The sequence below is a fragment of the Falco rusticolus genome, chromosome 1, assembly GCF_015220075.1.
Source record: "Falco rusticolus isolate bFalRus1 chromosome 1, bFalRus1.pri, whole genome shotgun sequence".
Lineage (NCBI taxonomy): Eukaryota > Metazoa > Chordata > Aves > Falconiformes > Falconidae > Falco > Falco rusticolus.
This window is the reverse complement of record NC_051187.1, coordinates 104,686,094-104,699,011: the sequence shown is the minus strand read 5'-3', so window position 1 is coordinate 104,699,011 and position 12,918 is coordinate 104,686,094. Positions and strand designations below refer to the sequence as shown.

Below are 12,918 nucleotides of genomic sequence, written 5' to 3'. Positions count from 1 at the left end.
TTATACAGTAGACTTGTTAAATATACAGTGTCTTGCTAAAGACACAAGCTTGCCAGGTTGCCATTTCCTATACTTTTAATTCCCATTTCATTATTCAAACCTAGTAAATTCTGTTTAAGTAGAAGATAACTTACTTGAAAAAAACAAACAAACAAACAAGGAAAAGCATCCAGTTCTGATTTAAAGAACAAAACTATGAAGAATCTATTCCTTCCCATTGTAAATCTCTTGCAATAGTTAGTATCTGAGTTAAAAGTACATATGCCTTCTTTTTGTCTGGCTACAGATTCCAGCCTTATGTTATCTTTATGCCCCAGACAAAGAGTTCTTTGGCACCTGGTGTTTTTCTCTTATAATTGTATGCCTGTATTCCAGTCTTTAAATTGTTTAGAAGCTGAATGGATCCTTAGAGTCTAATCATTGTATGGCACTTTCTCCAGTTCCTGAGCAGGAGCTGAAGCTTTTTTGCAAACCTCCAGTTTTTCAGTAGACTGTGAAAAATGTGGACATCAAAAGTAAATACAATATTCCTGTATTAGTTTCACTCAAGCTGTTTTAAAGGAAGAAACATCAGCTCCCAAGAAGGGAGCACTCCTCTGCCTCTAATGAATTGCATGTCCCTTGTGACTCTCAAATGGATAGGTTTCTCACCATTCCAGTTCTTCTGCTGGTACACCTTCGTTCCTTGTTACACATACTCTGTGCATCAGTCAATAGCTGGTTTCAGTAAAACATATTTTGTTGAAGAAGCTGAATTTCTATGATTCTATTAAGTTTTCAGGTAATTTGCATCACTTTGCAATTGTCCTGTCCATGTTGTACACCACTCCACCAGCCTTTGTGTCACCTGCAGATCTTGTCCGCCGTCATTTTGCACGGGCTGGACCCAATACTGCTTCCCGTGAAAGCACCTCCTTTTAATGATGACTTCCCAGTGACAGCTCCCTTGGAGGCCTACCAGGTAGCCATCGCTAATGCCATTTGGTGTGCATTCTGCTTGTACTATCAGAGTTATTTTAATTTATCGATTGCTTAGTTCAAGTAGCAAAACGGTTTGGCACCCAGGAGTCTTGAAAGCCTAAACCTCCTGTGGTGGAAGATAGCTGTAATGCTCAGACTCTGCCCTGCAGGCTGCACTGAGCCTAGAGCATCCCCTGCTGCTTCAAGCTCGGGATGGCACTCCTAGCCAAGGAGCCCAGGCAGAGAACTGCCGGTATCATTTCTGTTTATTTTGGTTGTTTCGTGTGAGGCAGGCTTCTACTCCTTAGGTTTTGCTTGTTCTTATACAGGGGGGAAAAAAAATCAAGTCTGAAACCGTCCTGGAAAAAGGATTTTATGTTTTCTCACAGCAACTCAATTCTCTGTCTCAACTTCTACAGTCATTTTCTAAAAGCACCCTATGCAAAACAGGAGATGATAATGTATGAAATAGGCTACGAAATAAACACTTTAATTATATTTTATATCACAAAATATACTACCACCAGCCATGCCTATAATGTCCAGTTCAGAAAAATAATGGATGTCTCCTCTAAGGAGTAAATTTTCAAAAGTAACTTTTTAACTTTTCATGATTCCAGAGGGTAGACAATGTTTAACTCACACTTATTTAAATCGGATACTTGATATTTATTCAGATGTAGCCTTCAGGATAGCATACATAACTGAAGTGTTTTAGCAGTTGCATTTTCCCAACAGAAGATGTTGAAGATCATGTAGGTGAGTAATCAATGCCATAAAATAGCTACTCTGTTTCCCTTATGACGGACAAATCCTCATTCCTGTTTTCTTGCTTCCGAGTGCAGTGTGGTGGTTTATCACTGCTGAATGGTGAAATTCACTCCATTTCACTGAGCCACCACTGTGATATACATACCTAGTTCTTTCTTCCACTCTTCCTTCACTGTGTACACTCATGGTTTTGAGCAATGCCTGTACATTTACTACATACCCTCACAGTTTGCAGTGCAGGGCATTATTTCTATCTGTTATACATACAGAAAATAAGACATAGGTTGTCCCAAGGTGACAGAGGAAGGCATTGGCAAGGGCTGGCAAAAGCCCAGATGTCCTGAACTGGAGTCTAATGCTTAAACCATAAGGCCATCATTCTTCAAGCACTTCATCAGGTGTGCTTCTACTGGTGTTTTGTAGCAGCAGGGTTTAAATCGGTCTGCAGAGGTACCACGGTAGCCTCTTGATTGCATGGTTTAGTTGCTGTGTACTGAGTTGGGAGCCACAGAGCAGATTTAGACATCCTCACCATCATCCCAACGGACTGGGGAGGTGAAAGTCACATTCTAAAGTCAGCTGCTACCTGTGCCCTTAGTTCAGCTGGGAGGGACGGAGAGTGGGGGAACACTCAGGCTGACTTAATAATTTGCATCCTAAAATCTTTTGCTGCATGCAACAAGATGAGTAATATTTTCCCTATGACAATATCAAATCTATTTGTAGAATTGTCTTATAATTCCAGAATTTATTCAGTCTGTAATTGCCTAGTGATATTATTTCCCTAAAGATCATGAATATATTTTTTTTACCAAGTACTTTCTGAAAATATAAACAAAGGTAGAGTTGCACGGCAAGGGCATCAGTCCTGCTGGAAAACATTAATAGCTTTAATGATGGAAATAGGGCAGGTCTGAGAGTTTGTAGTTACTGCTGTTTACAGGTCTGGGTGAGATACTGGTTTAAATGTGCATTTTGTGAATTATTAAGGTAGATGTGAGAGCAGTACACCAAAATTGCAATTTATTTATTACATGGAGGGTAGATGGAAGAAAATACACTGTAGGTTTAATGTTACCAACATTTTTTTATTCCCAGAGGAAAAGACATGTCAATGACTCTCTTCTGCAGTGTCTGCTGAGATACAAGACTTCCCAAGGTACGAAAGCATGTTTCTAGTGCTGTCATTGAGATTTATCCATCCAATACTGTAACTGTGTCATATCATGATTCCTTAGTTTACCTTAAAGAAGCAAAGAAAAATATACTTTTTATTGTCTATCAGCTGTACTGCATTTACCCAACACTACTTTCACCGCAACACCTCAGCAGTGATATTTTAGCTATCTGCCATTCATTATAATCATGTTAGTTTTCTCCCAATTCACTCAGCCCTCCATCTCTCATTCTTTTCTAGAAATTTATATGTCTTACTTGTCTTCACTTGCAATTTCAATTAATTTTCATTACAAGCAGTAATGCTTTTAATTTAATTTAATTTAAATGTAATTCTGGATCTGCACTGGTCCTGTAAGCATGTCAGGTTTTAAGCAATGCAGATATTTCCTGATCCGTAATATGCAATAAACAGGTTACCCTGCACAACTAGAGGGAAGATTAAGTCAATGCTTTTGTTAGCTAGTTGAAGCACAGGCTTTTGCTAAATTATCCAGAATGCCTTTGCCTGACCATCTGTTTCAAATGGAACTGAATCTTTGGCTTTAATTGTAAATCTCTTATGAATATTATTTTCCTTTTCTTTTCTAACCCAAGCTGCCCTTTTGGAGATTGCTGGAAATCTCCCTGCATTGTATGAAAGGTGGGTGGGATTACCAGAGTGGCTGATACTGTGATTTCATTTTTTTTATTAGCTTTCCTGTTAATGATTTTACATCTATGCACTTGCTGCAAGCTGATACAAAAATCTGTGTTACCAAACTGTGTTTACAAATTTGCTACAAGGTATCATCTTATGAAGCGGGCTAAGTACAAACATGTTAAACCATATGGAAAATCCACCCCCATCTTGCTAAACTGTTCCAATGTTTAATTACCCAGATCATTAAAAGTGTGCACCCTCTTGCTCATGGTTTTTTTTTCTAGTTCCTTGGTCTAGCCCTCAGATGATATGATTATTCTTTATGTGTTTCCCATGAAGGAGTGCATAGATTGAGACCAAACCCAAACCCCTCCTACATCAGGTGCTGTTCTCCAACAAAGAATTACTCATCTTGGTAAGGGTTTGTCATTAAGTGCTTTGCAGATATTTTTGTTTCTTTTTTTCCCAAAGAAAGGGTGAAGTCATTCTTTTTATTTTAAGTTAAATGGGGGGTGGTGAGGAGGAAGCAAGAGCTCTGGGCTGGGGTGTCAGGGCAGGTGTTGCTGTTGGCCAAGTCCTCTCTGGAGCTCTTTGCTTTCCTCTTGTAAGGAGTGGGAAGGGGAATTCTCCTTCCCCTTCCTCTGGGAGAGTGGCTTCCTTTTCACTCGTGTTGTCAGCAAACCATTCTGCCTTTGGTTGCTTCTAGCTGGGTTGGCCAGTGTGCCCTGCGCATCCAGCACATACTTTTCTCTTCCACCTACCCAGTCTGAATCACGGTACTGTCCTAACTTGCATCTTCTGTGGTGAGGGCAGCAATTCCTTTTTATGACCAAGAAAGAAAAGAAAAAACAAACCGAGTTACACTTCTTGGCACATTTTCCAGCTCCACTAGAGAACTTGGCCCTTGCTAGTCAGCAAGACCTTGAGCAAGCAGAGGAATCTTCTTCCTGCCAAGCTGTCTTCCCGAGCAGAGGCCAACTTGTAGCAACGCAGTGCGGAGATGAGTCAGTGAAACATGGACTTGAGTAAGCACTGGTAACTGATCTTACAGAAAATTCTGCCGTGTCTCCAGAAACAGCTGCATTTATTTCTTCATCCAGAAACCGCTGAGGTGGGGGAGTATTTGAACACTCCTAATCAAAATGCTAGGGTAGGTGCTGGTTTTCTCCTCATCACCTGTAGCCCTTCAGCTCCCGTCCCTGCTCACCATCAGCTGTTGGTGCATGCCATCAGAACGCAGGCCTACACGTCGCACTGTTTATGAAAAAGAAAGAGTTTAGCTCATTCTCCTCAAAGGATTTCCAGTTTAGAAGGTTGCCACATTATCTTTTTATCTTCTTGAAGGTATTTTCTCTCCAGAATGACCAGAATAACTTTTATCAAAATGTACTTTATTCAAGTGGTTTCATAAAATTCTTAAATTAAAAGCAATATTTAAGAAAAAAACAAGATAAAAAGAAATTAAAATGAGAGGTATTTCTTGTTCCATATAGTTAGCTTTCACTCTACAGAAACTGATCCAGACAAGGCATACATGATACCTGCATGAAATAATGACTTAATTTTTAGTAGGAGAGTTTCGCCACTCTTCCCTCGTGGTCAGTTAGACCCATTCTAAACGTATGTTTTGTGCCAGTACAATTTGTTGATGTCATTTTTCACCAGTAGAATTAAACCAGTACATCTCCATGATGCCTTCTACAGCGGTGTAAAGGTGTTTTATAGTAACATTGCAATAAGTTTTTTCGCCCTTCCACACAGAGTATAGATAGATATACCTATATGGGCTTCTTTTGACAGCATAGATATTCTCTTTGCCCTCACAGGGCACATTGCCTTTAAATTATGTTTGGTAGAAGGTGGAGAATCCTTCCTGCATCTTTGAAAGAGCTTGGCCATCACAACACTTCTCTATTACCTTTGAATTGTGTTGTGCTGCCAGCCTTGTCCTTTCACATGGTGATTTGTGCGGCACTTCTTTCTGTGCAGACCACCCAGACCTTGGATGCAGCGTCCTAGATTTTGTCCTCTTAGTGCTTGCTGCCACTGTTAAACCAGCCCGTGGTTTTTTTGCTGTATGATATTGCTCTGCTAAGTGCTTGTACAGAAAGTCTATCTACACTAAAAGTTTCATACAGCTTTTAAAGGAGCCCTGAGGTTTAGCTCTTACTTTATAGAATGATGGAAGCAAATATCTTCACACTTCTCCCCCCCCCCTTCTGTACTGTATTCAGTGAGTGAAAATGATTCACTATGATTCATTCTCATTCCCTCCCAAGCCATGTTCTTCCCTGAAAAGTACAATATTTCTTTTCATATTCTCCATGAATACTGTGGCTGCAACCTCTTTCTCCTGTGTTTTTTGTAAAGAAGTTTAGCAGCAGCTCCTGTAAAGAAGAATGATCTGAGGAGCATGAGAGAAAAGCTGGTATTATATCTAGAAGCAACTCTCTGCACCTCTTGGAGAGTAATATATCAGCTCTTGGCAAAAGGAAGCATGCTCTGAGAATTGTTCAGCTGGACCTTAACATTTCTGGCCTAGGAAATGCAGAATAATAGCATTAGGGAAGCAAGAGATGAAAGATACCTACAGACTCCTCTTCATTTCCCTTCAGATGAAGGCTATGGCTTTACACATCCAGCCTCTGAAAAAAAAAAAAAAAAAAACATCAGCAACTGCACAGATATAATTGGCTTGTGTAAAGCAGGAAAGATGTTGATGCCTCATCCAGTTCTTCATCTCTGTTTGAATGAAGACCTCCAAACAACAAAAGCATTCCTCTGGAGTTTTACACCAGTAGATGACTGTTTAAAACACGATTTTCAATCGCTGTCTGTGTGTCTGTTTAGTACAGTAAAAGATTTTTAGGCAATATAAGATAAGCCAAGAGGCTTGCAAGCATTATCATATGACATTAGCAAAGTTACTCTCACAGCAACACAACAATTAAACCACCTGATCTGGAATTTGGGCACCTTTACTTTTCCATTCATGAGTTCTACTAAATCAATGGCTTCTGAGTGTTGATCACCAGCATTAGGCCCTCTCTGTACCAACGGTTCTCAGGAAATGAAGCATGGAATATTTGTTTCAGGTTCCAGCTGCTCTGCTTTGGGATGCAAGAAGTGTGCTCAGACTCATTAAGGCTGCAGGGTTTGGAAGCTGGTCCCGTGGTTACACCACAGACAATATTGCATGTGAGACCCAAGTGCTGTAATTCTTTGGCATGAAGCACAGCGCATGCAAGAGTTCAGCAGCAGCTCCAGAGCTGACTCTAACACGTCTCCTTGTTTTTCAGCTGCTGACGAAAAGGTGCTTTTTCAAAAAAAAGGTCAGAACTTAAAACAGATGTCCTCAGGCTGAAGACGGAAATATTTCACATGTGAGCAGTTGCACACACGCAGCATGGAGGCTGCTTCGGTAGGTTTCTCAAGAGCCCAGCAACCTTTCACAGGTCATGGGGAGCAGAGCTGCCTGGCTGGTTTCTGCCTTGAGTTTTGGGGGTAAAGCATGATACGGAGCTTGGTGTTGAATTCTTAAGCACATAGAGGATAAAGTCCTACAAGACTAAATTTGCCCAGGCTATGAGGGGACAGTACTTTTTAAAAACATGGATAAGCCAGCTGTACTACAATGTCCCTTCGATTGCTTCTGTCTGTAAGCAGAGATCCAGAGGCTATTTGAAATCCATGAACAGTATGCTCAGGGACTCCTTGTCTGAGAGGTCAAGTTGCAGTTGCCAGTAAATAGCAGATAAAGTAGAAGCAACTTCTGTGCCACTGTTGATGGGTGGTGGGGAAATCAGAAGAAAATTTTAAGTAGGAAATTATTAGTTGGTGAAGGGCGGGAAAAAGAAGGAATCTTTTCCTTTAAGCTTGCTCATTTCTTGAATTTAAGACCACTAACCTGAAATACTGTATTTCTTTTTCACTCTGCTTCTCGTTTGCTTTAGCGTTGCTTTCACCTAGAGTGTGAAATTCCAAGTCACTGTGAAAAAGCTGCCTTAGGAATATTCTTGGCAATACTGCAAGCAGAAAGTACAGGAAACCTCGCAAGAGAGTTTGTTCCAGCAACACTGCCATCCACGTTTCCCAGCTGCAAGGACATTGAAAGCAAATCTAAACACCGTCCTTTCCCTCCCAAAGAACCTCGCTAAGGTAGAAATACCTGGGACCAGAAAAGTGTAATTAAGTTATGCCACAATCACAACCCACTGAAATAAAGGGAAAACCAATTAATCTATGAGAAAAGTTTCACAAATCAAAAAGGGGGCAAGATAGTGTAACCCAGTTGCTGCATGACAGGCTGGCTACCAGACAGAGCCGGAAAGCAAAGGGGAAAGATTATTAATGGCAAGCATTTCTCTGCTGTTCCTTGTAGACACATCTGGCAAACACTTGTAAGTGCAGAAGAGCCAGTGCAGGGCTGATGTTGGAAAAAGGAAGGTAGCGCTGTCTCTCCCGTTTGCCACCAGTGCCGTTTGGTACCACCACATCGGATCTAACAGGCCTGTCACGTTCTTTTAGGACATGCTTCTGGTAACTTTCTGAAAGCATACTTAAGTAAAGAAGGAGAGTGTACACATTTATGGGGGAGTTAACCTTTCCAATGCTCTTAAACATAGCCTAATTTAGCTGCTAAGCTTTACTGCACAGGTGTATTGGCTTCATCAGTGAACGAAGTGAAGTCTATTACTGGTACAAGATCTTAGATATCATCTTAAGCTCTGTGTTCCGTCTAAAAAGTCTGTGAGATGGGGTTGGGGGGGTCCTGACTACCATATTTGGACCAGATTATTCCTCCAGAGGAGACACAGTGGAGGAAGACATAAGGCTGCATTGTGAAGACCTGACTGCCTCTTGGAGAGGCCAAGCCTTGTTGACTTTGCCATTAAAATACAGAGGCCTTCAGTGCTGGAACTGTGTAAGAATTTAAAGGGAATAAATGTGACTCAGAACTTTATTAGCTGATTTCACCCTGTGTTGAAGTGCTGTCTTCCTTGAATGACACAAACTCAGCTTGGCTCCTATATACTGTGCTACAGTGTTCAAAGCTCCTCGGGGTGCCCCTGAAGGGAAGGTAATATAGCCAAAGATATACTGAGAAGTACACTGGCATAATTGCTCTTCTGTGTGGTTTTAATCTCAGTTTTGCTTCAAGTTTGCAATATAACCAACATTAAGTTCATGACTTTTAGAATTATTTTGATTTTAGGCCATAGATATGTTATTTATTTATTGGTACTATTGAATTTTCTCAATTCTTTATTAGAACTGACAGATTTCTTTTTCTAATCCTGGCAATGGTAACAACTGCATAACCCTGAAGTTGCTATTTAACCCATTCGTGTTCATTTAGGAAGAATCATCAGAGAGGTCTCCTGCAGTTCAAGAAAATATGGATATAGCAATGTGATTGTGTCTGTGTGTCAACAGCGGGGCATATCAGAAAATAGTTTATCAGCAATTTTTAGGCAGAAGTCTGATTTACTGTTTTCTAATGTATAATATTGGAATAATACTGATTTCACTAGGCAAGTTAAGTGCTAAGTAAAACTTCTGTGAAACTGCAATCATTTGGCTCAATAAATTACAGTGCTCTACTACTAGCCAGAAAAATGCAATAAATGGTCAAATGCTAGGCTGGTGAATTTATTGTAAGTAAAGTGTACTCTCTTAAGTAAGAATGACTGTGGATGTGCTAAAGTCTAACTGGCACAGGGTTCAGGAATTAAAAGCTGGCCTCAGCAGTAAGAATAAATCATGTATAGAAATGTAATTTTGATACAGTTCTGTTCCAGCTTTTGAGGTTACATCACTGACTCCAAAAAGGCATCCTGGAGCCTGTCTTTATTGTGTGATGCCTCAGCTCCAGTTCGATGCAGACAGAAGCTAACAGCACTTAATTATAGCTACATCAAAGGCTTGCGTCAAACAGTATGGGTAAGTCAAAATAGAATAAAAGTCAACTAATAGGCTTCTGAGACAACATTTCCCAATATATTAAACCCAAGAAAATATCTGCATATATTCTTAAGGTATTACAGTAATAGGAGATACAATTTTCTTGCAACAAATTACTTTCAAACAGAAAACAGTAATCATGTAGAAGGGGAAAGCATTAACAAATACTTGATTGCACTAAATAATCCTCTTTAAAAATTTTCCTGATTGTCATGACCTTTTCTTTTTCTCACTTAGCTTGTTATGAGTTACTAGTTGATCTGGATGTAAAAACAACAACAAAAAAAGCACCAAATTTTTCAGAATGACTTCAGTAAAAAGAAATGACAGTTAGAAGTTAGCTATGCTAGAACAACAGCATTCATTATTAAGGAAATAATACATAGCAAGCTATATAGAGCACTGAGGAAAACACTGGGAAGCGGGACTATATGTTTTTTCCTGTAATATTATCTTCCCCAAAAAAGTCACACACACATACCATGTTTGCAGTAAAATTGACACATGGAAAAAAAGGGTCCTGTAAAAATTTCATCATTCAAAGAAAATTATTTCTTGTGCGCTGTCTGCACACACACACGCAAACCACCAACAGTCAACTTTTGTTGTTAATAGTAGCTTTCCTTACACTTTTTAAAATAAATATGAAATCTTTGAATTATGCTATATTGGTCAAACTGTTACAAAAAGGAAGGAATATTCTGTGTAGTTATATTTTACATAACTGAACTGATATGGCAACAAAAACAGATCTGTGTGTTAGGGTAAAAATTAAACACGCGGTGTCTTTATGCCCTTCTCTTACTCATTTAACTTCAAATTCTGTTCTTTCTGCTGTAGTATCTGTGCCAGCTGCTTCAGGACTAGGTGCAAGAACCTACCCACAGCTTCCCACTCTGGCCCTTGCTGTAGTTTGCAACAGTTACATACTGGTCTAAATCACTGTACATGGCATTTAATATGATAAAAACTCCATAATCCTGATGGCTTTATAAATGTCTAGTCCCTCCTTGTGAGTTTTGCTAAGCTGTTGGATTTGGTGACTCCTGGTAGTGCTGAGTTCCACAGTTTCATTCCTTTGGAGAGGTATGTTTGTGTCAGTCCTGCTTTTCACACCCTGAATTGAAATGAATATCCTCTTGGTCCTGGGCAGTGAGGTGCAGAGACAGAAGCTTCCGAGTCACCTTCTTTATTTGATTTACCTGAACATGTGCATCTTGTGAATTTCTCAGAGCCTCCATCTTTTCTGTCCTTGGTCATACCAGAGGTTTTATAGCCCCTTAATCACTTTTGTTCTCTTAATCCTCCTGCTTCTGCAGTGCACGTCACGATGCGAGGTAGCAAGTGCTGCAGAGTGGCTGCAGACAGCTGTGGTGTTGCTTCATATGAAGGAATCACAACTTTTGTCTCACTCGCTTATTTCTCACGTATCCTATCATCTTACTAATGCTTTTTTCACAGCTGCACATTTTTCAGAGACTTCAGTAAAGTTTCTTGTGAAGTATCGGTGAAGTATGAGAAATGGTTAACTGATTAGAAAAAGATGTATTTTACTAAATATATTCAATATAAAAGAGAATTAATAACCTTTTTTAACTCCCAGAGTGGTTTTAACATTGCAAAGAGGAAATCCATCTTTTGAGAAGGTTTTACTTTTTTTTTTCTTCCTTTGTTTTCCTTGTATGTAAAATAAATCATCCATGCAGAAAATGAACGGTAATGGTGTAAATACTGAAAACTCTTAATCATACAATAGGCAGTGGAAGGAGAGAACTATCTGGAGGTAGAGGGTACCCTCAGGACTTATTACATGTATCTAGATTATTTACTTCTGTTTTAAGAAACCACTTGAGTGTCATTTTAGGTCACTTTATATTGATGTAACTGTCATACTTGATTTGTGTACATACTCTCATGTTAGCAATTGTACAAAATTACAGAGGTGAAAAAGATGCCTGACCATTTCTTTATAACTACAGGAAAGGTTTGTTATATATCATTTATATCGCTGTGACTTTGAAACCAATTAGAAGATGCTGATGAGACAAGTGTCAGACCTGAGCAAGCTGTATGTCCTGTTAATGTTGGTTGCCACCTATTAATGTTGGTTGCCAACTGTGACTGCCCACTTCAGGTCTAAACCAAAGGCTTGGTGAATGTGGGAGTAAAGAGGATCCAGGTACAACATGGAAACAGCATCTTAATGCAGCAAAAGCTCTAGACAGCGAGGCGGGATTTGGTATTATTAAGTGCAATGGGCAAGAGGATGAGTTGTAATTGGCAAAATTACCAAGTATTCATATCCACCACATACGGTATATGTATTCTAACATTGTTTTCATGTTGCGTCTAATCAAGTGGGGTTCTTTCCTGGGAAGGTGTGGGAGTCGTAAGTTGGGAGTGGCAATGGATTTCAACAGAGTCACTCATTCTTAGTAGGAGAAGTGTTTGGAAAAAAATGGCCTATGCAGCTGAAATACTGAGAAATTTCTAGGCAGGTGAGAGGTGGAGGCACTCATGAGATTGTAAACTCTGGTTCTGCATTACTAACCTGCTGTGAGACCTCTCTTTAGTAGGTACGCTGGGCTCAAAATGCAGTTTTACATCTTGGAAAGATGACATTCTGCTTTCCTGCAGCAATGCCTTAGCGCTACGCAGGAGCAGGCTCTTCCTGCTGGCTTAGAGAGCCCTTTTACCTACTGCAAACATGAAACCCCTCTGAAATCAACAGAGCTACAAACGACTTCTGCAGGTGCTGGAGTAGGTACTAAACACCGCGGTTTGACAGGGTTACCCATGGCGCTTCCACAAAGACTGCACAGGCATCTCTTCAGTTTTGCTGAGAACTCTTTATCTATGAAAACTTCCAGAATCTCCATTGTTGCTCAGAAAGCCTCAGCAAAGACTAGTAAAACTAGTGTTTTTTCATAACTTGGCTGGAATCATCGTAATGACTCCCAGCATGCAATAATATTTTCCCCTTGGAGTTTGGAGAGCAAGAGTTAAGAGAGCTCAAATCCTTTATTATTCTGGGCAGCTGTAAAGGAAAGTATTTTGCATTTGGTCAGGAGAAATTACTTGAGCATATATTTTAAATTGAAAGCGTTCACAGAACCGAACTGATCTAAATTGAAATTATCATGGTTGTTCACAAGCTTTAAAATTTCCTTTAATTTGATCAAGGAGGAAGTGAAATTATTACTATATAAAAAAAAAAGTGTAACAACACTCCCCCCTTTCTGCTATATTTGCACTTTTTTAGGAGACTTATTATTGTGCTTTTTATTTCTAGAAAGTGAACCAAACCCTTGTTTAATTCATGTAGTGATCCAAATATTGCAACTGCAACGTTTTCTATCAAATTTCAGTGGAACAACTTTTGAGATTATGTAAACTGTCAAGAG

The 12,918-nt window shown here is 39.7% G+C and overlaps 1 long non-coding RNA gene across 1 annotated transcript; it reads left to right on the top strand.

The window, feature by feature from the left end:
- Positions 1–6,961, top strand: LOC119154421. Its single transcript, XR_005106456.1, has 3 exons — positions 1–2,890; positions 3,835–3,965; positions 6,850–6,961. It is a non-coding gene; the product is annotated as an uncharacterized LOC119154421 (long non-coding RNA).
- The last annotated feature ends 5,957 nt before the right edge of the window (positions 6,962–12,918 follow it).